At 38.1% G+C, this 27,533-nt stretch overlaps 1 protein-coding gene and 1 pseudogene across 1 annotated transcript in view; both read right to left on the bottom strand.

The window, feature by feature from the left end:
- The window catches only part of rfwd3 (ring finger and WD repeat domain 3), a 134,600-nt gene extending 108,157 nt beyond the window's left edge, over nucleotides 1-26,443 (bottom strand). The window contains exon 1 of the mRNA XM_051931541.1: nucleotides 26,245-26,443. The gene's annotated coding sequence lies outside the window, so the exon portion shown is untranslated. The remainder of the gene's footprint in view (nucleotides 1-26,244) is intronic.
- Nucleotides 4,356-6,537, bottom strand: LOC127529078 (general transcription factor II-I repeat domain-containing protein 2-like; annotated as a pseudogene).
- Nucleotides 26,444-27,533: the final 1,090 nt, after the last annotated feature.

Here is a 27,533-nt window from a genome sequence, read left to right as displayed (position 1 = left end):
CGATAGGGCTTATTTTCGGGGGATGTCTTAATTTCGGAAAAAGACGGTATATATGTGTGTGTATATGTATGTGTATATATATGTTGATATATGTATATATATGTGGATGTCTATGTGTGTGTGTATATATATATATATATATATATATATATATATATATATATATATATATATATATATATATATATATATACACATATATATGTAGATATGTGTATATGTTAATATGTATATAAGTATATATGTTTATGTATACATATGTTTACATAACCTCTTTAACACACTACTTCTCCGCTGCAAAGCGCGGGTATTTTGCTAGTCTATACTAATAAAAGGCAAACCCCTCACTGACTGACTCATCACTAATTCTCCAACTTCCCGTGTAGGTAGAAGGCTGAAATTTGGCAGGCTCATTCCTTACAGCTTACGTACAAAAATTAGGCAGGTTTCATTTCGAAATTCTACGTGTAATGGTCATAACTGGAACCTGTTTTTTGTCCATATACTCTAATGGAGGAGGCGGAGTCACGTATCGCGTCATCACGCCTCCTACGTAATCACGTGAACTAAGAACAAGGAAGAGATTTACAGCATGAGTCAAACGCGGGAACAAAGGTAAATGACGTTAATTTTTGAGTGTCTTAATACTGTGTAAGCATACATATTAACACGTGCAATTAAAGTTTGCATTTACGGGGTGATTTCTCAGGCTTAAAAGCTCACCTTTTATTAAAGAGGTAAATGCAAACTGTTTTCATTCTGAAGGGCACAAGCCACATTAGATTTCATGCTCAAGAGTAAACTCAGCACACAGCTTGGTCATATTACAACCGGTTCATTTTCCTCAGTTTAAAAAGGTTTACTTTTCTTCTTAATAAAATTTTTAAAGCAGTACTTCGCCGCTGCGAAGCGTGGGTATTTTGATATATATCAAAATATATCGCGTCATCACGCCTCCCACGTAAGCACGCGAACTGACCCGCTGCCGTTTGCAATGCCATATTCGCGAGATACAAGTTTAATGAGAAGACACGAGGTATAAACGACAGTTTGGATCACTTTGTAATAGAGTTAAAATTGCTGTAGCGAGAAACTTTTAACTGCCAGGTCATTAAATAAACCCGTGGACATCGCGACATCAGACAAGACTGCGGCTCACGTGAAGTGACTGAACGCAAACGGAGTGATCACTTCGATGAATCAAACCTGTTCAAAAAACACATTACACAATTGATAAGGTACGAAAACATTATGAAACCGATTGTGGATTTGCGTACAGCCACTGAAACTTTGTGACGGCACGAGACTTCAGGTCACGTGTCTGCAAAAGAACATTGAGGCAAATATTTTTACTGGCGGTGGCTCAGGGGAGAGAGTTTTTATTCCTCGCATCCCCGTTATACCCTCTGATCTCCCATTTCAATTCAAACGCCTCCAATTTCCACTAAGGCTCTGCTTCGCAATGACAATTAATAAGTCTCAGGGACAGACCCTACAAAAGGTTGGCATTGATTTGAGGCAAGACTGATTTTCACATAGCAAACTGTACGTTGCATGCTCAAGAGTAAGCTCAGCACACAGCTTGGTCATATTACAACTAGAGGGGCGAACTGACACCGTGATATACAAAGAGATCCTTAACAAATAATTATTGATTCATTTTCCCTCAGTTTAAAAAGGTTTACTTTTCATCTTAATAAAAATATTAAAGCAGTATTTCGCCGCTGCGAAGCGCGGGTATTTTGATATATATCAAAATATATTGCGTCATCACGCCTCCCACGTAAGCACGTGAACTGACCCGCTGCCGTTTGCAATGCCATATTCGCGAGATACAAGTTTAATGAGAAGACACTTTTAACTGCCGGGTCTTAGCTAACATTTAATAAACCCGTGGACATCGCAACATCACACAAGAGAGCGGATCACGTGAAGTGACTGAACGCAGCAGGAGTGATCACTTCGATGAATCAAACCTGTTCAAAAAACAAATAACACAATTGATAAGGTACGAACAGAATATGAAACCGATTGTGGATTTGCGTACAGCCACTGAAACTTAGTGACGGCACGAGACTTCAGGTCACGTGTCTGCAAAACAACCTCATTGAGGCAACCATTTTTACTGGCGGTGTTTCAGGGGAGAGAGTTTTTATTCCTCGCATCCCCGTTACACCCTCTGATCTCCCATTTCAATTCAAACGCCTACAATTTCCAATAAGGCTCTGCTTCGCAATGACAATTAATAAGTCTCAGGGACAGACTCTACAAAAGGTTGGCATTGATTTGAAGCTACCACACAGCTTGGTCATATTACAAGCAGAGGGGCGAATTGACAACGTGCTACACAAAGAGATCCTTAACAAATAATTATTGATACATTTTCCCTCGGTTTAAAAAGGTTTACTTTTCTTCTTAATAAAAATTTTAAAGCAGTACTTCGCCGCTGCGAAGTGCGGGTATTTTGATATATATATATATATATATATATATATATATATATATATATATATATATATATATGTATGTACAGTAATCCCTCCTCCATTGCGGGGGTTGCATTCCAGAGCCACCCGCAAAATAAGAAAATCCGCAAAGTAGAAACCATATGTTTATATGGTTATTTTTATATTGTCATGCTTGGGTCACAGATTTGCGCAGAAACACAGGAGGTTGTAGAGAGACAGGAACGTTATTCAAAAACTGCAAACAAACATTTGTCTCTTTTTCAAAAGTTTAAACTGTGCTCCATGACAAGACAGAGATGACAGTTCCGTCTCACAATTAAAAGAATGCAAACATATCTTCCTCTTCAAAGGAGTGCGTGTCAGGAGCAGTGACTGTCACAGAGATAGAGAGAAAAGCAAATAATAATAAATCAATAGGGCTGTTTGGCTTTTAAGTATGCGAAGCACCGCAGCACAAAGCTGTTGAAGGCAGCAGCTCACACCCCCTCCGTCAGGAGCAGACAAAAAGAGAGAGAGACAGAGTTTGTTTTTCAGTCAAAAATCAATACGTGCCCTTCGAGGTTTCAAGTATGCGAAGCACCGTGCAGCATGTCGTTTCAGGAAGCAGCTGCACAAAAGATAGCAACGTGAAGATAATCTTTCAGCATTTTTAGACGAGCGTCCGTATCGTCTAGGTGTGCGAACAGCCCCCCTGCTCAATCCCCCTACGTCAGGATCAGAGAAAGTCAGCGCAAGAGAAGTCAAGTCAAGTCTACTTTATTTATAAAGCACTTTACATACAACAGCCGCTGACCAAAGTGCTGCAGAAAGAGAAAAGTAAGCTGGGTAGCTTCTCAGCCATCTGCCAATAGCGTCCCTTGTATGAAATCAACTGGGCAAACCAACTGAGGAAGCATGTACCAGAAATTAAAAGACCCATTGTCCGCAGAAACCCGCGAAGCAGCGAAAAATCCGCAATATATATTTAAATATGCTTACATATAAAATCCGCGATGGAGTGAAGCCACGAATGGCGAAGTGAGATATAGCGAGGGATTACTGTATTAGGTTTTATTTTGTTTGTATACAATATTTGTTCAGTTTAAATACATTTTTCTTATGTTGAAAACATTTAACAAAAAATTGGGGTGGCTTTTTGGAGGCTGGCACGAATTAATCTCATTTCAATTAATTTCAATGGGGAAAATTGATTTGAGATACGAGCATTTTGACTTACGAGCTCGGTCACAGAACGAATTAAACTCGTATCTCAAGGTATGACTGTACTGTATACATTCCTTTGTATAGTTTCAAACTGTTTTAAATGGTTGGGGGATAAAAATGCCTTATATATCCTCAGTACAAATTCAAGCAATTTTTAAATGTAAATGAAGGAGATCAAACATAATTGAAATATTCACTCAATCATGTTTGTGGTCAACCTTTGGTCCAAAGCAAAAAAAAAAAAAAAAAAGGCACAAGAAAACCCCATCAGTGCAGTAAAGTCTGTAAAGACTGCATTGTGCATGCTCTAAAGCAGGGGTGTCAAACTCAATTGCACAGGGGGCCAAAATCCAAAACACACTTTAGGTCGCGGGCCGAACATGATAAACATTTATTGAACACACTAAAACTAAACTTTTAAACTTTAAAACTTTTAAAACTACATTTTTTGAACATAAATATGAATAAAAAGAGACAGGAATATTATTCCAGAATAAATCAACTCAAACCTTAAATAACTTATAATATTTTGCTCTCCATAAAAATATATCCTGTCTAAATTATACAAGTTAGAAATAAAGTAAACGTTAAAAGAACAAACATTCAAATTTCTTTACTCTTATGTCATTTTCTATAAAAAATAAACTTAAATTTTAAATATCCCAAAAGATTTTGCTCTCCATAAAAATATATCCTGTCAAAATTATACAAATTCAAAATATGAACATGCTGCATAACAAAACCTGGAAATATAAATAAAATTTGTGCTTTTCAGCAATAACAAATCAAATCATTCAGTTGTCTTTGCTCTTATGTCATTTTATCAGAGCTGGACGCCTGGCATTTTTTTTTGGAAATAAGATCGTTTATGTTTGGTGTGAGGTTCTGTGTTGTGGAGATTCTCAGGATGGACTGCAGGTGCTCATCAGTGAGACGAGTCCTGTGTGCTGTTTTGTTAGTCTTCATCACTGAGAAGAGCTTCTCACACAGATGTGTGCTACCAAACATGCACAAGGTTCGAGCCGCATGTAGACGGAGCTGGAGCATTTCTGCGGAAATGGAGTGAATAAACTGTGCGGGCCCTGCAGTATCGTACTTTCCCTTCAGTGTGCCATTACACTGCAGCTCAATCAGCTCCATCTGAATCTGCACAGGTGCAGTTTCCACATCGACGGCAAATGGGTTGCGAAGCAACTCAAAATTCTTTTTTTGTTCTTCAAAGTCACCAAAGCGCCGTGCGAACTCAGTGCGTAGTGCGCTCAGTTTATCAGCAAAGTGTGTATTTGGGAACACCGTTGTGCTGACTTGGTTCAACATTACTTGGCAACAGGGAAAGTGGGGCAAGTTGCACTGGTGCATTTGTGTCTCCCATAAAAGCAGCTTCACTTGAAATGCCTTCACTGCATCATACATGTCAGTGATCATGCGGTCACGTCCCTGGAGCTGGAGGTTTAAGGCGTTGAGATGAGCTGTTATGTCAGCCAGAAATGCCAACTCGCATTTCCATTTTTCATCCCTAAAATTGGTGGAGCCTTTTCCTTTACTGTCCATGAACTGAGAGATTTCGTTGCGGAGCTCAAAAACTCTGTTGAGAACTTTTCCCCGACTTAGCCAACACACCTCTGTATGATAAGGAATGTCATCAAACTCAATCTATCTATCTCCCGCATAAAGGACTGAAATTGCCGGTGATTTAAACCTTTAGCTTGGATAAAGTTTACGGTTTGTGTTACAGTGCTCATTACATTGTCCATCTTCAGGACTTTGCCACATAGTGCTTCCTGGTGTATGATGCAGTGATATGCCGTTAACTCACCAGTACAGTTCTCCTCCTGCATCTTTACTCGCATCCTTCCCACTAGTCCACTTTTTTCACTACACATAGATGGTGCTCCATCAGTTGTAAGTGCAATAAGTTTGTCCCAGGACAGTTTCATGTCGGTTATACTTTGACATACGTTTTCAAAAATGTCTTTTCCAGTCGTTGTCCCGTGCATCGAGTTAATGTCCATTATTTCCTCTGTAACGCGCAAATTGGAGTCCACTCCACGGATGAAGATGGCCAGCTGTGCAGTATCAGTCATGTCAGTACTTTCATCCACAGCAAGAGAGTATGCAATAAAGTCTTTGCTTCTTTCACTCAACTGTGTTCTTAAATCAGTGGCCATCTCACAAACTCGATCAGCAATCGTATTTCTACTCAGGCTTACATTTGCCAGCATCTGCTTTTTGTCTGGACATAAGACGTCAAACATCTTGATCATGCAGCTCTTCAGAAATTCTCCCTCGGTAAATGGCCTGGCTGATTTGGCGATCTCCTCTGCCACGATTAAACTTTCTTTCACAGCAGCTTCGCTTTGTGATTTTGCACGGGTAAAAAACATCTGCTGAAGTGTCAGATTCTTCTTTATCTCTTCTGCTTTCTGTATCTTCTGCTTTGCATTCAGGTCTTTCAGGTTATCCCGATGTTTTGTCTCATAGTGCTGTCTTAGATTAAATTCTTTAATTACAGCCACATTAGCTCCACAAATGAGACACACAGGTTTACCGGCAATGTCAGTAAACATATACTCAGCCTCCCATCGGTTTTTAAAGGCTCTGTTTTCAGAATCAACTTTTCTCTTCGGCATCATGAGGGCTAGCTTCGCAATAACTTGCAGCATCATAAGCTAGACTTGATTAACGCGGGAAGTGTTCGGCAAGGCAGCTGAAGCGCTGCATTATGGGATCTGTAGTTTATTGTGTTACCAGCGCTTCATATCGCCAGGCCATTAATAACAATAATATATAAAATGATCTCGCGGGCCGGATATAATTACACGCCGGGCCAGATGTGGCCCGCGGGCCCTGAGTTTGACAAATATGCTCTAAAGCATGGCACTACTTCAGATAGTACAAAAGACGCTACTCTGCTTCTTTTTGGACTTTAAATAGCCACAATACCTCCACACTACTGAATTCTTCCGACACCTCATTTCAACAATGTTGTCTTTTGAGCCTTGGGCTGTGTATTGGGGTGTCTTCTTTGGTAATGATTTTTTTTCTCCCACTTCCAAAGCCCTGGTGTGCATGGCTGCAGTATCCCAAACATTACCAGGTGTGCTGCTTACAGGTGCTACACTTATGCTCAGTTCTGTAGGAGTCAACCTAACCTTAAGTGGCTGTAAGTCTCTATTCCAGCCACATGATTGGTTCGGCACTGTGCTATTCTCATTAGCATTGGCTTTTCAGGTTGTGTGTCAAAGCATGGATGGAATGAGTTCCATCGACATTGTATCAACCAAGTCTTATATTTCTATTGATGATAACATTTTTTTTTTTATTGTTCTTGTCACCCAGCCCTAGGTATGCAATATTGGCAAAAAATTATATCAGAGATAGAGATAGATACTTTATTAATCCCAAGGGGAAATTCACAAACTGCATTCTCTGTAGGTTCTGACATTTTTCACCAGCGCAGCCAGTTCGATGATCTTATTTGGTAGTGAGTTCATATTTCCCAGGATCACAGAAGGCACAGAAGGCTTAAAACGCCACTTTCTCGCAAGCTGCTTCATTTTTAGCTTATTTCTGGCTCTGCTGCCACGATACCGCCTTCTTACCTCGTCGGGTAAATAGGGAACCACGCCGACACTGGCATTTGTTCTCAGCGCTTGAAGTTGACTACTTGAATAGACGAGTCTCGGCATGTAAAAATCCATGTCCACGTTGTAATAGTAAAAGTGTCCAGGGAATGAATCCACATAAAAGAAAGTGATAGGAGTGATCAATAAAACATAATAAAGAGAAAAATAAAAGTAGAAAAATAAAGTTGTACACGGAGCTGCTGAAAAGGCTGCCACGCTCGGCGGCGCCTGAGTCATCATTATGTTTGTAAAAGTCTTATTGATCAAGTTTGGTCTTGATAATAGGATATTAATTGTAGCTTACTAATAAGATTACAGTATTCCCTTGCTACTTCGCGGTTCACTTTTCGCGGATTCACGACTTTGCGGGTTTTTAAATACAAGTGATTGCCCGCCTATCGCGGATGTTCCAGACCCATCAGCAACAGGAAAAAATCCGCGATATAGAAAGACATTTTAAATAAACATTTTTTTAGTTTAAGCCTTAAAATACCCATCCCACATGCTTTAAACACATGTAAACTTATAAAACACACTTTGTTAACACATATGATATGTGGATGTCGGGCTAAGGATATGAGTAACATCTCACTATTATAAAACATTTTAACTTCACGCAAGACAAGACAGTGAGACAGGAAAATAGGCTGATTGTACAGGCTTTTAAATTATTGACACGCAGAGCGACAAGCAGCACAAAGCCAGCACAAACTCCACTTCTCCTTAGCGTTCATTCAGCTCCCCACCCCCTTGACAATGCGAAGTGGCAGGAGCTTACTGCGCCTCCGGGGAGGGAGGTTTGAGTGAACGTGCGTTCAGCCCTCACACCCCCCACTCCTCCTCCTCCTTCCGAACGCGCAGAGCGACAAGCAGGCATTTTGGCAGAAGCAGCACAAAGTCCATTTCTGCTCAGCGTGAGTTCAGCTGCCCCCCTTCACAAAGCGAGCGCAGACACATTGATGTCTGATCGCTGCGTGCAGTGTGCAGTGTTGGTCTGCGGTGTTTAAGAATGCAGAAAGTGTTTAAGAGCATAGGAAGTGTTTATAAGAGCGTGGGAAAGGTTAACAAGAGAGTGAGAAAGGTTTATAAGAGTGTGGGAAGGGTTTATAAAGCCTTAAAATATGTATAAATAATAAAATAAATATAGGTCGCTACTTCGTGGATTTTCACCTATCGCGGGGTGCTCTGGAACGTAACCCCCGCGATAGGTGAGGGATTACTGTAATGGAAATAATAGTTAAGGAAAATAGGTTTTATTTGCTTACTTAAAACTGAAGTAAAATAACACAAAAATGTTAAAATCATCAGTCAAGATCAAAGATCAAACAGTGCAAGTAAACAACTTCAAAGTGGCCTACAGGACTTACACAAAAAATTTCACTAAAACCAACAAAACTATTATATTGAGAGCATTTTAACCTGACCCTTAATGTAAACTAGATATGAACCCAAAAGGAATAAAATCCATATTACTAACCGAGAATGGTAAACTGGATGGCATGGGACCATGAGACGTACTGCGCAGGCACGTACAGCTCAACTAATGGAAATAGCAAATAAAACAACCGCCATATTGTGAGTGGCACTACTGCAGAGTGAGGTTAGGAATAATGTGCTGCTTGGGATTGTACAAACCTCTGAACGCTTTACACCAAATTCAAACACAATACAGCTCAACGATACACACACAAGCCCACCTGGATAAGATCAATGAACGCAGGCGCCTACAACAAGCGTCAGAAACTGCGGAAGCAAAGAAGGCACGGGTTAAGACACTATGGGGTCCGCAAAGGTCCACAAAAATAGTATGGAATACATAAGAGCACACCGATCAAAAAAAAAATCAATCGTGTAAAAGCACATAGTACACACAAATCATGTGCTCTCAGCACATAGAAAGCGTATAAGGACAATACGGAGAATAGAGACCCAAAGGCATTGGAGAGAAAAAAAGGCAGATAAGAGATTATGAAAACGGTGGAATTCGAAAGGCTCAAACAAACGATGGTGCGATACACATGCAGACAAAGGTACAGAATATGGAAGCAGTAAAATTCTAAAGTATTGTAGCGTCCCACCCAGGTTGAGGGCTTTTTGGTTTTAAGTGACTGTTCGGTCCGATTGAGGGAAGGCGGAGTACAGCACAGAGGACTGATAGCGGGGTATTGATTTCATGCGGTAATAGGGGGGGCGTTGGAGAGGGTGCTAGAAAGTTGTGTTTGGGGTTAGGAAGTCAGCGATTGTTCAGGTAAAACTTTTGTGACACTTTGTCATGTCAGTCACTACAGTATCAAAGAAAAGATAGAAACGATTGCATTACCGCAAACAAAAGGTGATTAATCATCAGAACCAGGTGTAATTGAAAAAATACCAGGCCAAATTGAGGTCTGAAAAAAAGAGTAGACAACAAAGTCTTTTCGCATTCGCATCATTCAATGGACAAAACGTGGATTTACACAATAATGGACCATATGCTATGAGAATCTGTGGAAGATCGTGATATGCCATTCGTAGTAAAATGTTTACAGTTTACCGTGAGAATAGCTTTTGCTATGATAATCAATAAATCACATGGACAAACAGAAAAACTCGGATTATTTATTACAGAAACAGAAACAATATTCACTCACGGGCAGTTATACGTTGCATTGTCACAATGCGTCTCCGGAACATATTGTTTTTAATGAAGCTTTAAAGTAAAAGTGAAGATAATGAAATTGAAACAATTCCAACACACAAATCATGTGCTCTCAGCGCATAGAATGCGTAAAAGGACAATATGGAGAATAGAGACCCAATGGCATTGGAGAGAAAAAAAGGCAGATAAGAGATTATGAAAGCAGTGGAATTCGAAAGGATGAACATTCATTAGGATTAATGAATATCATTTGCTGTCACTGTCATGCACTTAACTTCCCTGAAGAAACAACTGGCAATACAATTAATGAGTTTACACGTTGTTGTCAAAGGGGTCAGGTTAGACTGCCTCCTTTAGGTGAATATCCTGAATATCTACGGATGTTTCTAACTAACAATGTACCCGAAAGTAAAAACATTATTGACTGCATTAGATCCTACAATTGTTCATTTGCTTTTGCATCTACCGGGGTAAATATCAGGCCACCAGCTGGCAATGGCCCATACTGCTTTCGCTTATGTGGACAAATGTTACATCGGATTGGAACAGTGCACCCTGAGCCAAATCACGAACGCAAATATGCACAGATCTACGTGTTAGATCCAGATGACGCACTCTATCAACGATTTTACTACAAATGTTGTGTATAAAGAAGTATTCCAATAGATCCTTCTAATGTGCCATGCTGTGGGTTCTTTACTTTCTTTGTTTGACATCTACACCTTTACAATTCGATATATCACATACATTCATCAATGTATTTCAGGTTACCCAACCCTGGGGGTAGGCGAGCGAAGCGAGCAGGGGGCGGAGCCACCTTGTACTAATCATAACTGAACTACAGAGCATGAACACTACAGTCTGGATAAACAAACTACTCTTCTGTAAGGTGAATTGTGCAGCATACACGCAAGAACAAAAATCTAACATAATGTACCATAGTGTAAAGATCGAAAGCTCTATCAATACTGCACAGCAAAAAAAAACAACTTCTGCCATAAATTGCACAAAGATAAAATAATACTGTAACATTTTTAAACAAATTACAAACCTCAAGTTCTGTGAAATATTACACAAAGATATCACAAAAAATAGAATAATTGTAAAATTCTGAGGAAAATTCAAGTTGTGCGACAAAAACACCTGTCTGTCCGCAGCATCTGGCACGGTTATATATTACATTTTCTCCAGTGCTGAAAGCCCTCTCAGAAGGGCTGCTGGAGGCAGGGATGCACGGCACTTTTTTTTTTTTTTTTGCAAGTTTCCCCAATTATGGGAAATATAATTCTTGTGTTTTCCACCGCTGAAGTGGATTTACGTCACTGCCCACTTCAGGTATCCTCAAGTAGCCCTCAATTTCTTTTTCAATGGCACTGTGCAGAAACTCACCTTCTCTGAATTCCTGTGTTTTTTTTTTTTTTTGTTTTGTTTTTTTTTAATAACAACCAAAAGACTTTTTCTTTTTTGATCCATCCCTTATGTCATCACCTGCTCCAATTTCTGGAGCCACAGGGGCAGGATGAAACATGGCAAGGAGGTAGGGATCTGTGCAAATGTTTTAAACAACAGAATAAAAAAAAAAAAAAAAGTGCTTTGGAATCAAGGCCTCCCAACCAAGACTGCTTGTGAAATAAAATGTACCTGATAGGCATATGCTTCTTAGGGAAACAAAAATAATCCGTTCAAATGGATTAATTTGTCCAAACAGATTTTTTTTTTTATTTTGGCCGACACAAATGGGGCTCCGTACTAGATCCACTTCACTTAAGTTGCATTTAACAGAGAAACCTAAATCACTCACCAATGGCAAGATGAAGCCTATGTCAAAAACAAGGATGCTTCTTCCAGTTGTTAAATTCACAGTACACTGACACTAGTCCTGCTGTATGCTGTCATGCATACCATGTGGTCTTCCAACAGTGACCATGATGTCAGCGCCTGTGTGGTCTTCTGGGAAATAGGATTTTTGCAAACATTAGCTTTGCAGTTGCCAGGTTTCATCGAGGAAATGCAACTGTCAAAAAGAGGTATGGCTCAAATGTTCAGCTTGCCCATAAATCCATTGTTGTTGCAAAATGTGAACCCCTCTGCAGTTTGGTGACATGAATCATACAGTTTAGGCATAGCTGTTTGACTGAAATATTTTTGGCCAGGCAGTATCTTGGGTCTAAAGTATTCAAAAGTTGTTTGAACCCATCCCACTTAGCCACTTGAATTGGCACCATATCTTTTGTGATATAATTGATGAGGGCATTTGTTATGTCATTCCATCTGTTGCTTTTCTTGACAAGCGAACTCCTGAAGCTTTTCATATTCTGTGCTGTAGTTAGTTTGCAGATGGTGAAACAAGTTAGCTTTCAGGCCATCTTTAGCAGCAACCGATTTACAACATACTTTGCAGATTTCCATCTTTTGATCAAGATCAGTCTTCAAAACCAAACCACCTCCAAACATGTGAGGATGTTCCACGTCTTGCAATTAAATCTAATGACGTAGATTGAGAGGCTATTTTATCCCCTGGTGCGGTTTGCTCAGTCACTTTTAGAAAGCTATGCTAGCTTAACTTGTGGTGAACTGACCATGCACGCCTATGAGCTTGCTTTGTTGACATGCAGTAGTCTATCCTGTGGGGTTACATGAGATAGTGAATAGAAGGACTCTCAAGGCGTGTTCTTGATTATTTTTTGCAAAGGGAGTGACATACTTGATAATTTCAGCTCTCACATTGTTAAGTAAATAATTAAGATATTATTGTAGATGTTATACATCACACACAGCTATTAATGACCTCCCAATATTGAGTACATGGTTTGTCAAAAATATTTATAGTAGTTCCATTAGTTCCAGTTTTTGCTAGTAAGCACAGAATGAAAGGACCAAAGCCTCAAAGATACTAAAAGTCTCCTTCCTACTTGTAGATAATTTACTGCAGTTGATGTAGCCTATGGTTTGAAGTGTGCCCCTGCAACCTGTGAGGTTAATTCCATAGTACATCACTTTACTCAAAATGTGTAACCAAGGTTATGAATACACACAATTGAAACACCTAAGCTATGCAAACCTAACAGTGTTTTCTCCCTATCGCCATGTACGCAACCTAACAAGGAGATGGGAAGAGACAAATAGAGATGACTCAAGCATGTAATTAAAAGGAAGGTGTACCCCATGGTTTGACAATTTTTGATCAACAGTTACTGTGTGCTATTTACATTTTACTAATGCCAGCAAAAGATTTTATCCCATGTTTAGAAACTGTATGATCTTATTTTAGAACCAAAGACCGTAAGAAAAGCATACTGTGTGTATGAATACTCCTTTGATTTAGTAAAAACTGCAACCTTTAATGAACATATTCCCAGGGAGAAAATATTAATAAAAATTGTTGTGGGTTAAAAATACTCATGTATCGTTTTACCATTTTTTTGAACCTGCCTAACCTAATGTCAAGGTCACAGAGGTCTGGAGCCTGTTCTGTTAGCACCGAGTACAAAGCAGATATCAACCCTAAAGTCAATCCCTTGCTGGGCACACACTTGCAAATAACCACATTTACTTATCAAGCCAATCTAGGAACACCAATTAATCCAAAACAGATGTTTGGTATAAATTAGGAAAACTGGATTAGAAAGTCTCTGCAGAAACCTCACACAGGCAGTCACCTTAATTCAGTAGAATGCTCTGTAAGGCAGTTTGCACAACAAGATGATAAAAAAGAACTACTGCAATGTGATCTATTAACATAGAAACAGCACCAAACAGGCTGCAAATACAGGGTTGATTCCTAACAGTTACATTCAACTTTTTTCTCCAATCAGGAATTTCCCTGACCATTATTTATTGGAATTTGGGGTTCTTTGTACAAGAATGAAAAACCATGAATACGGTATACCAAGTTTATCAAGCTAGCTAAAAAAATGATTTGAATTCTATTAGAAATAAACATTTAAATATATTCAAATGTAGTTAAAATTTTCTGGGTGCTACAGATACAGTACATTTGTATAAACATATACAGCACACTGATGTAAAGAACACATTTTAGACTGCAATACATACAAGTAAGGAAGACACTAGAGATCAAACCCAGTTATTAATCAACTCCCAAATTTCCAATGCTTCTTTATGCTCCTTGAGGGCAGAAGAGGTAATGTTCCCTGCCTATCTCTCTTTTGAATAAACGGAAGAACGATAAGTCTTCACCAGGGGATATAAGTGCATCAATAGCAAAGTCCGTGGAAGGACTGTAATGAAAAACTCAGCCCTGTGAGAATCGGACTCCTCTGAGGTCTATGCACTTTCAAAAGTTCCCTGCACACGCTGGACTCTTGATAGTGCATTCACAGCACAGAAAGAAATTTTATTTTAAAAGTGACTACAGCGAATTTACCACATATCACATTGCTTAGCTAATCACAGTTGTAAAATAAACTCAATAGAGACCATACATAAATAAGCACATACTTGTGTGTGTCTACATCAGCGCTTTACTTCATTTCACTTTCACATCTCTGACCTTACCTGCTCAGCATCATTCTACACCCGTCTACTTCATTAAGCCCCTTGTTATTATTTTTGCTGCAAAAAGTGCCCATCTTTCTTGAAAGGCAACAAAGAGATTTATCTCAAAACTGGAGCAACCAGTAAAGTATTTGCCTTTTACTCACATATATAGCATTCAAACTGCACAAAACACATTTTAGACGATTAAAAGGTAAGCAGCTCAACAAGCGCCATGGAAAGCAACTCTTCAAAGCATGCTCTGTTGGAGTATGTCAATCACACACACACCCCCAGCCACCTCCCCCCAGTAAAGAGTGACCAATCAGGGAATAAAATGTTGTAATGAGGGAGGACAGTCAGGGAAGGGCCATCAAATAAACCCAACCAACCAGTGTGATGCTGCACTGTTGTTTTCAGAAGTCAACAGTTCTGGAGGGTTTTTAAAATTATTCGCTTTCAGAAGTTAAAAACCACAAGCCAATACAGATGATGATTTTTAAACGAAAATGTACAGTATTAATGTGGCGGGCCTTAGTTTACAGATGAAGAAACTGAATGTGCATTGTGAAAATTCTTAAGTATCTCCTCTTCATTATATATTAAGCAATCACATTTATTGCAATTTACAAAAAAAGCTTTGTGATCAGTTTTAACTTTTGTTTTAGATGGGCCAACAAATCTTTAAAGGATGGAGTCCTGCTAAAGTAAAATCATGATGCAATTACTTTTTAATTAACAGCAATTTGGGTGAACAAGCTTTGCAGAAATATAAGTGAGCATTGTCTGTATTAGTTTATGAAGTAAACCATGCACACACTATTCATGTACATAAATGATAGCTCTTTCCCCATCTTTGCTAATTTCTTTGTCCATTCTACCAGTACATGCCTATACAGGCTGTGGTGAAAAATTTAGAGTGGCAAGAAATGTACACAGATTATAAGGGCTGGTCATTTTCATACCACTCCTAATACAGTAACAATAAGGGCAAAATGCGAAGAGACCTTGGATGGATCAGAGTTTCATTAAACAGCACTTGGACACAAACATCAGCACTCACTCACACTTAAAAAAAAAAAAAAAAAAAAAAAATTAGAGTTGCAAATCAGAAATAGCCAGCTAATGTGCAATATGATGTTCTGTACAACCTACACAGAGATCGAGAATTCAATTAGAGATGCAGCTTCACTGAATGATATATTTCCCGAGAAAGACTCATTATGAAAAAAAATATCCTGCAAAATCTTACTGTTTTATCCAGACCATCAAAAAACTTGGCTGTTCTTCCATAGAGCATAAAGACTACCAGTATTTAATGAGCAATTTACAATAGATATTTTATGTGTTAACTTCAACTTTAAGTAACATTGGAAAATACAGTATATAGAGATAAGAAACATTATAAATAAAAAAAGAAAAATGCACTGAATGGACTTAATAAATTTGGTAACAGATGGATAAATCATAATATTTACAAAATAAAATCTGAAATACCATTCTGACAAGTAGGTCCAGTTTTTAATGAAAAAACTAACAGCAGCAAGAAGGTCACATCATGATTTATGATTAGCTGTTGTTAATGCGTAATCACTGCCATTTTAAACAATACCATTTGAGAGCAGTTTTAACCAAAGTTGAATTATTTGGAATACTTTTCATAACATTAATGACCACAAAGTTTAGGTGTTGTGCCAGGTGACAATAAGCGCCATCAGTGTACACCCCTAAGTATTTTTCTGCTCGTTTCTAATTGAAAGATTAGTTTGGTATTTAACAACAACTCTTTAACTGTATTGAACAAGTTAGAAAATGTAAACATGGCATAAGATTCATAGGTGTTTGGGGACTTAGTTGCTTGTTTTTAAAGTTGGAGCATTTTTATTTATTTTTTTCCTTATTTCAAAAGGACCCCCTATCAAATTTTTGTTTAAATAATAAATTAATTAAATAATTTTGCAATAGTGTATCATATTCTGAAATATTTGTGACAACAGAACAATTACATGATTTAGTAGACAATATTAAAAATGTTTAAATCAAACTTTATATCATGTAATCAAAAATTAAGTCAAATAGGCTTGTGGTGTCTCAAAAAATGTCCATAGATGGTAGAGTGCAACTCAAGTGGTGTAAGAACTTAATTTTTTGCAGTATTTTTAAGATAAGATAAGATAAGATAAGAACTTTATTTATCCCGAGGGTAATTCTTTTGTCATATAGTTATTGATTGTCTATGGCTAATTGCAGTTCAAATTTTAAAGACATATCTGATAAAGAATTAAAATCTATGGAGAAGCGTCACAATAAAATTGTTAGCTGCATTGGGCCATGATGAAAATCAGGTGATTGTGGTGCTTTGACAGTAAAATGCAGAAATACTGAATCATTATCTGCACACAATGCAGCAGTGAGGTTGTTTTTATAGTATACTGTAAATAAAGAGTACATGAGTATTCACTATATGCTGAACGCATTACCATGCCACATTTCCGTTTCCATTTATTTCTAGTGAAGTTGCTTTTATTTTTCAATTTTAGTAACAAAGATCATGTAATTTACCTGCTGCAAATTCAAGCAACAGAAGAAGAAACCTGAAATGACAGAGGATTATACAAGCTGCTGCCATTAGTTCTATATGCAGCCTCAAACAAAAATTTCCTTAAAGATTAAGTGGGCCAAATTTTAACAAAATCGGTGTAGTGGGTGCCCATTTGTTTCAGGCTGATAGACAGACAGAACAACTGCAGATGCTTTAAACATTATATGCAAACTCACCTAAAAATGGCTGTCATATGAAAGAATTATCTTTGTTTGAAGACTTCAAAATTTCCATTTTAAGAGCATGTTTAGCATTATTAATACACTATTTATTCTGGTTAAAATAGGAAACATACTTTCATATTAGAGAGACAGGGAGAAAGCAAACCTGATGAACAACTTTTTTTAGCATATTTGACCACCCTAACCCACTCTCACCTCAGAGTACTGCATCCTCCACCCATCCTTCTGCTGATACCAGCATAGGAGAGAGTTTTCCCCAACCCACAATTACAGCAGCCCAGGTAAGCAGAGAGCTAAAGAGACTTTGTGCCAGCAAAGCAGTGGATCCAGATGGAATATCTGTGCATTGGAGCTGTGGAGTCCTCTACAGTGCATCTTCAACCTGAGCCTGGAACAGGGGAGAGTCCCGAGGCTTTGGAAAACATCTTGCATCACCCCAGTCCCAAAGGTATCACATCCTAGTGAGCTGAATGACTTCAGGCCTGTCACCCTGACGTCACATGTGATGAAGACCATGCAGCAGCTGCTGCTTCACCACCCGAGGCCACAGGTCTGCCACGCCCTTGACCCTCTGCAGTTCGCATACTAGGAGAAGGTGGGAGTGGAGGATGACATCATCTACATGCTACACCGATCACTCTCCCACTTGGACAGAGGCAGTGGTGCATTAAGAATTATGTTTCTGGACTTCTCTAGCGCCTTCAACACCGTCCAACCTCTGCTCCTTAGGGACAAGCTGACAGAGATGGGAGTAGATTCATACCTGGTGGCATGGATCGTGAACTATCTTACAGACAGACCTCATTATGTTTGTCTCGGGAACTGCAGGTCTGACGTTGTGGTCAGCAGCACAGGAGTGCTGCAGGGGACTGTGCTTTCTCCAGTCCTGTTCAGCCTATATACATCGGACTTCCAATACAACTTGGAGTCCTGCCACATGCAAACGATCGCTGATGACACTGCTACCGTGGACTGCATCAGGAATGGGCAGGAGGGGGAGTATAGGAACCTAATGAAGGACTTTGTTAAATGGTGCGACTCAAACCACCTACAACTGAACACCAGCAAAACCAAGGAGCTGGTGGTGGATTTTAGGAGGACCAGGGCCCTCATGGACCCCGTGATCATCAGAGGCGACCGTGTGCAGGGGGTGCAGACCTATAAATACCTGGGAGTGCAGCTGGATGATAAACTGGACTGGACTGCCAATACTGATGCTCTGTGCAAGAGAGAGGACAGAGCCGACTATACTTCCTTAGAAGGCTGTCGTCTTTCAACACCTGCAATAAGATGCTGCAGATGTTCTATCAAACGGTTGTGGCGAGCGCCCTCTTCTATACAGTGGTGTGCTGGGGAGGCAGCATAAAGAAGAGGGACGCCTCATGCCTAGACAAACTGGCGAGGAAGGAAGGCTCTATTGTAGGCACGGAGCTGGACAGTCTGACATCTGTGGCGGAGCGACAGGCGCTGAGCAGGCTCCTGTCAGTCATGGAGAATGCACTGCATCCGCTGAACAGTATCATCTCCAGACAGAGGAGCAGCTTCAGAGACAGACTGTCACTGTCCTGCTCCACTGACAGACTGAGGAGATCGTTCCTTCCCCACAATATGCGACTCTTCAATTCCACTGGGGTTGGGGGCAAACAGTAACATTATACAGTGTTATAGACTGTTATACCTGCCTCGCACTCTTTAACCTGCACTGTGTTTTTATCACTCTTTAATTAATATTGCTTTTATCAGTATGCTGCTGCTGGAATATGTGAATTTCCCCTTGAGGATTAATAAAGTATCTATCTCTATCTATCATATTAAGCATAGAGTATCCAATATAATTTATTACATAAGCCATAATTTTCAGAAAAGATTTCAATATTCGCAAAAAAAAAAAAAAAAAAAGCAGTTACTGGACAATAGGTTGTGCTATACCAGACACAACTTTACACTTTGATGCAGAATGCCACAATAACATAGTTTAGTCCCCCATCTACCTCAAAAACCTACTATTACATTCAAAGAAAAAATGTAATACTAACAACCTAAAGTTTTCCTTATCCCTCACTATTTTAAACAACGTGTGTCTAGTGAACACTAACTAAAGGCCATGTCACATTATGTAATTTTTGTAGATATTTTCAATTGTAGTGTCTTTATTCACATAATCTTAGTGAATCAGAGGCAGTTGCCGGTTTTCTCCCATGAAGCCAGTCACATAATGTTACATGCCCTGCAACTCGCTCTAACAATTTGTCTTTAGACATAGGGCTGGGGCTTTGTATTCATGAGAGCAGACAATCAATGAATACTCATCCCCAAGTAAAATGCATATAATGCAGTGACAAGGAATAAGAAATGCAGGTGTTCTAAACCTCACAAACAGAAGAGAAACTTATGTGACTAATGTGTTGTGTTTTTCATTAAATTACTGGATTGGAAAAAAAGACCAAGATTACAGCTGAACTCGCCATACATGTTAACAGTCCATACAGTGCCAGCTCCAATAGGCAGCAAGCTACTATCTCTCACAAAAAGGGGCATGCACAACAGTGCTTGGCAAATAGTTGGTATATTAAGACATGCCCAGCAAGTTTCAGTTGTTTAAAAGTTGGCATTGTCAGGCAACTGGATCAGCAACTGCAGCTGGCAAGTTTGACATACCCACATCCAAATAATGTGACATCAGCTTAAGTCCCAGAAGACATGAGAAAATGTGGGTTGACAAATAATGAAAATGAAACCTGCTAACATTGAAAAAGGCTCTTTAATAAGGATATGTTGTGATAAAAAAGCAAAATTCAAAATATTGTAGTTATTGCCCATTCTCTTAAAAGGAAGGATGGCAACATTTTCTTGCTGTGATAGATGCTTAATAACAATTATAAGAGAAAAGGAATTAGTCATGATCTTAGGTGCATAAGTGACTTTCATAGTTCTTTACAATTGTTTAAAAATGTATTACTACAACTGTTGATACAAGTACCAGAGTACAAAAACGGATTCAAAAATGCACGTTTAAAAGGCAAAAGATAACATGAAATAACCATTGAAAAATATGAATAAGCTGATCCTAGAAGCCATTAGCAAAAAAACATTCTGTAAAATATCACAATATTCAATAACATCAGGAGTAATAACTGTTCATTTACATTCTAAAGTCAGCTTTTGCCTTGGAATAAATTTTTTGTATTACATGCAAATTATATTTGAATGGTGACATCTGATCTGAGAGCTCAACTATATACAAACGAATATCAGTACTAACAAAGGTTATATACTACATGGAAAATCTTTAAGAGGTAAAAAGGTTAGGTAAATATATAAAATTAATTTTAAATTTCCACTTTCTCACCCAGACAAAATGCCGAGTTGCTTTGCTACTATCTTATTGCCAAAAAAAGTTCGAATTTTCACAATATTGTGATGTCCTCACCAGTTCCTACCTCTAATAGTTAAGGCTCATTACTATTGTAAGCAGTGAATTATGAGCTGTAAAGGTAAGACATTTTGCAGCATTTAGAAAACTTAAGCCCGTTACATTACTTTCAGTGATTTTCACTCGTAGCCTTCATTTACATAATCCTAGCAATCAGAAGCAGCCAGTGACACATTTCCGTGAAGGGTATTTGTACAATATTACATACACAGCAACTCACTCTCACAAAAACTGTTCGTCTTTAGCTGCAGAGGCAAGCTCTGTGTGCATAAGAGCCAACCACCAATGAATGCTCATCTGATAAGGCAGAGGAACAAAGAACATGGGTGTTTTGGACCTTAAACAGAAGAGAAGCTCATCTGTGTGATGTCTCATGTTTTATTTGCCACAGCAGGAAAAAAAGGGCTAAGATTGCAGTTGAACTTACCATATTTGTTGTACAGCAACAGCTCCATCAAGCAGCAAGTTATTGGCTGTCACAAAAAGACACAAGGACGACAGTGCTGAAAGGTTGGCATGCATTCGCTAAAGTTGATGTGCCCAGCGATTTTTCAATCGAATAAATGGACATGGTCCAGCCACAAGATGCTACACAAGGTGCTACTTGTGCTTTATCATCTATATGTTGTGCATATTCAAATGTTTTGGGGTACACACATTTGAGTCTATAATCATATATACTATGAAGTATTATATCCGCTGTCATTTATTCCATAGTGACTGAATAATTATTCAATAAATAATAGAAGACCTGCTTAATCCAATTTGGGCAGCACTGGGTGCAAAGCTCTGAATGGAGTGACAATCACAGGAATAACTTACACACATCTGTAACTAATTAGTCTAATCAGCAAATCTTTGAGGATGTGTGGAGAACTGGCAGAGGAGCACTAGCCAAGAGACAACCAAAAGTACACACAGGGATAATGTGCAAACTCAGCATGGATAATGACTGGACACTGTATCCATGACTCCTCTTAACAAAATTATGCTCTTTAGATATGCTCATATTCATACTCCAAAATCCCCGATTCTACAGTATTATAGAGGTAATGGATACCAGAACCTATCCTGACAGCACCAGGCAAAAGCAGGAACTAGTCCATCTCAAGACACACACCAGCATTCAACCAATAACCTAAAACAGTCAGCAATCAATTTAGCATTCATTTTATTGGAACATGGGAACAACGTAAAGTACCTAGGGCTGGGGAAAAAAAATGTTCTTGGAGAAATTGAGATCTATAAACTTCGACTTGGCTGGAAACAGAACCTTGGGCCCTAGACCAGAGTTGAGGTAATAATAATAATACATTTTATTTATATAGCGCCTTTCTCATGCTCAAGGCACTTACAGAACATAAGACAGAACGGCAGGGTATACAGTATATAGCATTGTACAAACCAGATAAATAAAGAAGACAGTTAAATTCAGAGAAAAAAAAAAAAAACCTAACAGACAACATAATTGATGGTCTTGCACACACACATACAGGTTACATGAACATCTTGTCATAGAGGTAAACTGAGAGAAGGGTAATAAAGTCAAGTAGAGCTAAAAGCCTTCCTGAATGGATGAGTTTTGAGTTGTTTTTTAAAAGAATTCATGGAGCCAGCTGACCTGATTAATTTCGGTAGGTCATTCCAGAGTCTGGGCGCTATACAGCTGAAGACCCTGTCACCCATGGAGTGTAGATTAGTGTGGGGCACAAGAAGATTGCCAGAATCAGAGGACCTTAGTGGGCGGGCAGGCACATAGTGATGGAGAAGGTCACTGATGTGGTTTGGCGCGAGGTTATTGAAGGCTTTGTGGGTTATTAATAGAATTTTATATTTGATTCTGTAGGACACGGGGAGCCAGTGAAGACAGAGCAGGATGGGTGTGATGTGCTCGCTGCTGCTGGTTCGAGTAAGGACTCTTGCAGCCGAGTTTTGAATAAGCTGGAGCTGTGATATAAGATAAGAAAGGGCACCTGCCAGTAGCGAGTTACAATAATTGATGCGGGATGTGATAAAAGCATGGACAAGTTTCTCAGCATTAGAAAAGGAGAGGAAGGAGTGAACACGGGATATGTTACGGAGGTGAAAGTAAGAAAGATTCTTAATGTGATTTATGTGGGCGGAATAAGAAAGGGAGAGATAGCTACTATACTGGCCACTTAAACTTAAAATGTTTTAACATGTTACATCATGTCCTGTATAGCAATAGCAACTTTAACATTTTTATTCTGCACTTTAATCCATTACAGTAAGTTCAAGTGAACAAACACAATAGTGATTGTTTACTGCCCACAAGAAAAATTTCCAGATGCTATCAAATATTTTCCAGGAGACATAAAGTAAATAAGGACATGCATACAAAAAGCAAAGCAGAGCAAAGAAAGGTTCTTTATTTAAACATGCCCATCTAGACTGAAGTGTCAGAGTGTTAAAGAGGAGATTCACATTTTCAAATAGGTTTCTTAAAAACAAGGTAAAAATGATCAGACAACTAAGGGATGCATGATGTGACTGACTACAAACATAGAAGCAAACTCTCATAATTTAAATTAATGAGACTCGAGTCTCATGATCTAAATTACAACTATCTTTTCTCATAAATAACTGGCTCAAGGAAGCTAAGCAGTCCTAAGTTTTATTATTTGAATTCTTTAAGAACTGGTTATACACTGTTCTACAATGGTAACATACAGTTAGATATTCTTTGCTAAAGTCTGAGTTTATGTCTTGTAATGCAGAGGACAGAAAGATATGGAAAAAGATGATCCGCTGTGGCAACCCCTAACGGGAGCAGCCGAAAGTAGAAAAAAAGAAAAGAGAAACAAAATCTTGCAGTATAATGGATAAAGGCTGCACTTTGTGGTCAGGCTTCCATGCCAGTAACATACGACTATAATAAATTTCTATGTGGTAGTATTTTACTGATTAAAGGTGCATTCAATTGCCTCTCCCTAGATCGGAATCCAACTTGTTCATGCGTAAACTGCACTTAAACCCTTGCCTGTTACATGCCGTCTGCTCGCACAAGACAAGTGCTGCAAAGAGTTCAGTTATTGGTTATAAAAACGGCAAATGTGACATTAAAGATAGAGACTAACACATAAAATAAGATTATACAGAACATACATGTCAAGTGGATTATCGAAGCATACAGGTGGAACAAAACTTTCTCATTAAAAATGTGTGAACCACTACATAAATAAAATTAAGATGAACTTAATCAACGGTTTATAAAAACTTTAAAAACAAAGAAAGTAAGCTTTTATAAATTTCTATTATTATTTCAAATAATGTTAAATATGCCTGAAGTAGTACACAACAATAATTGTTGTGTTAATGCCTCAGATATACAGCAGCAGTTTATTTTATTGTAATATATCCTTACATTGAAGTACAGGTCAAGGATGACAACTGTGAATCTTATCTATCCCCAAGCCTCATATAACATAAAGCCATATAACATGCAAAAATGAATACAGTGGACATGTACTAGATACTGATAAACATATACCAGAATTCTAATCTGGACGTCCTGTGTACAAGACACACATTGTAATGCTGATGCAAATGTGTGTAAGTATATAACTATCTATTTACATTCTACATTTCAGTGTACAAGCATGTATGCCATTACCTGAATCTCCTCGCTCAACAAACTTCAGATATTTTTTGTATTTATTTATCAGAACCAGTTTTAATATATAGCCAAGCATGTGTCACTTGATCAACCTCGACAGCCAAGTGATAAGGTTCTTGATACAGAAAAACAAGTAAAAAGAATTTCCAATGAAGACAGTGTTTACTTAAAATAATGTGTATAATGAAGAATCTTCTGCTTAATGTTATTTTATTTCAATACAGAATTACACAAGCATACAAGTATAAACATTTAAGCAAACAAGCTGCCTTCATTCATAGATGCATGGAAGCATACAATTGATTTATTCATTTTCCTCATCCCTCTTTTGCACTAAAAGCCATAAGCACCGTACAACTGTCCAACAGAACTGCCTTCCCTCCATGGACAGCTGGACAAGCCATTACAGCTAGTTTGGATTAAGGTCCAAATGGCAAACATGTTGTGCCTGCCTAATAATAACAGCAATACAGACTCTTCAGTTATGATTATCTACTTACAGTATTTTGCCATAATAATGATAGTTCAATATAGCAGGTACAAATCAAAATATTATGTAAAAATATTGTATGTTCAAAATGTAATTTCGATAACGTTTTTTCATTTCAGATGTGTCCTGACAGAAATTAATGGTAATGTATAAGCATATTAGGGAATGTGATCTTACAATTTCTAAGAAAATAATTTATGATCTCATCTCAATTCTTCTGCAATTAACACACAGAGGTGTTTTTAACTGGTAATTGTGAATGATTTATCAAATCCTCTCAAATACTATTACTCAAATACTTTGGGTATTTTACAAGGAAATATGCAGGTACTCTGAAATGGTCACTTAAAATCATGAAATAAATTAAAAAAACAATTCTAATAGACCACTGATAATGAATAAGATTTCATTTATTTTTTAATATTGTTTTTCAGTTTAGGTTAACAAAACATGGACTTTTGATAAGCAATTGGAAATTTCCTTACTGATTCTGCACATTTTTGGACAAGCTCAACTACACTCCAGCTAACAATACAAATTAGACCCATTCTTACCATGCTCTAAAATTTCCTGTGAAAGTCTGACCTTTCTTAAATACAGTATGTTTAAGCTGAAGAAATCATAACTGGAGACACTGAGTAAGAATTGATGCTTTTGGCTAAAATATTCTTATTTGTATTTAACAGATCCAACGTTTTATTTTTCAAAATGAAATGCATATCTCAAATATGCATTAAAATACATTGAAACTTTAAAACTGACAAAAATGGGTACTCCAAAACATTTGACCAACGCTTATGTCCCCAGCGGTCTAACGCGGAGTCAACTGTTTAGATGATTTTGCCGGGATCATTCCTTGTGGCAGCCGATTCTAAGAAGACCATCGATGAGCAGACGGCTTTAAACTTTCAACTTCAGTTCTTAGTAAATGCAGATCCAGTGAACCAGTTATGAAACTAGTGAAATGGAGATAGGTGCTGCAGTTTAAAATCAACACACAATGTACAGTACATGTTTTAGCACCATGTCTTACTGATTTGGGGACTGAAAATTTTCAAAAGGCCCATCCAATGAGGCTACTACAAAACGCTTGCTTGGACTTCAATCAGTGCAACTGCTTAACCGATGATAATTTACACTGACGGAAACATTTTAAATGTAGAAAACCGTCTTTAAACACAGTAGTTTGATAACTCACTTAATTCATTAACGGAGGAAAAAAGAGACTCGGTTACATTTCTCTACCATTGACTAGGCCGCATGAGCTTAAATTATTAATTAATTATATTCCTAAAATATTGACGTGGACAAGTCGAAAGCAATCAATAGATGCAATATTTTGAGGTGTTAGACTATATAATTATAACAGCAATACCATCACTAAAGTAGCAGTTAAATGGTGGTCTCATAAACATATTATTCATTAACATGCTCTTATCGAAACTGTCGACAACAATCATTTACTCACTTTAAACCGAGCTGCTGATCATTGCTGTACAACACTCCTTGACGTCTGTTAACACCAACCGTCTAATAATGCTTGTCCATACTATTTTTTTGTTAATAAATCCTCCTGGACAACAAATACACGGAATGATTTTACTAGAAACAAAGTCTCCGTAGAACTGAATCTCCCCGCCATCATTGGCGGACCCTCCCCTTTTACGTCAAATAATCTTAGTGGATAGAGCTCAGTGTTGCACCGCCTCCCTTAAAAAAATGGATACTAACCGCCATTGACGTAACATCCTGTCAATTTCAGAAACTTAAAACTAAACAAAACAAATAGATATTGCGGCAGACCAGTGGCATTAGCTTTAAAATGCAGTATACTAAGTGTACGTCGTATTCGAAGGGACTTGTGCCGCACATGAGGCATGAAATAAAGGTATGAATAAAGTTAGGAGTATAGTTAAGAAAAGCAGACTAATGTTAATGTGCGCTTCCCTTATAAAATGATGAATGTCACCCGCCTCTTTATTTCACTAACCGTTTTCAACTTTACTTAACACACAACACACTTCAAGTTTCCAGCAAAGCAATGTGCTGCAGAAATGTTTCCTGACATAACAGCAGCCAAGCATGCACGTCTTATTGAAGGTCAGACTTTTTTGCAGTAAATTAAATCATTACTTTGTGTTAATCAATAAGGGAAAAAATTAATGATTTTAGTTTTTTGATGGCTAGCGCAGTAGCGCAGTAGTTTCCTTCATTTGGAGTTGAAGGCAGTTGATGTCTGTTCGAAGCGAGACTTTTAATTGGTCTACAAGTGAATTTGAGGTGGTCGTGAGTGTACCCTACAATAGTCTGGCTCCAGTTCCCTGTATCCCTCTAAAATAATTTTTGTTTAATATTTTACATTTTTAAGGCATATTTTCTTCTTGCTGTATCTTATGATAAGGCCTTGTGTAACTACGCATTTATTCAAACCACTTAGTATGTCATTGATGTGGAAAGTATTTAAACATAGTCTAGTGTCAAAGAAATTAGAGAGATTGTCCTATAAATACAAATTGAAATTTTTAATGTAATTTCTGTTTTACAACTTCTTGAGTGTAAACTATGGAACAGAGTAACAGTTAAATTTTTACTTGCTCTTGTGTCAAAGATGAAATTGGTGTTTTCATCAACATAATCTATATGATTGTGAATGATGAACTACTGTTATATATGTGTTGAACCCGGCCCCAGGGGATGCACAAACCAGTGTGTTTCTTCGTGCTTGTACCAAGCCCGGATAAATGGAGACTGTTATGT

This window comes from Erpetoichthys calabaricus, chromosome 9 (assembly GCF_900747795.2).
Source record: "Erpetoichthys calabaricus chromosome 9, fErpCal1.3, whole genome shotgun sequence".
In the NCBI taxonomy this organism is placed as follows: Eukaryota; Metazoa; Chordata; class Cladistia; order Polypteriformes; family Polypteridae; genus Erpetoichthys; species Erpetoichthys calabaricus.
Note: the sequence above shows the minus strand (reverse complement) of the source record. Positions and strands in the feature narration are given on the sequence as shown.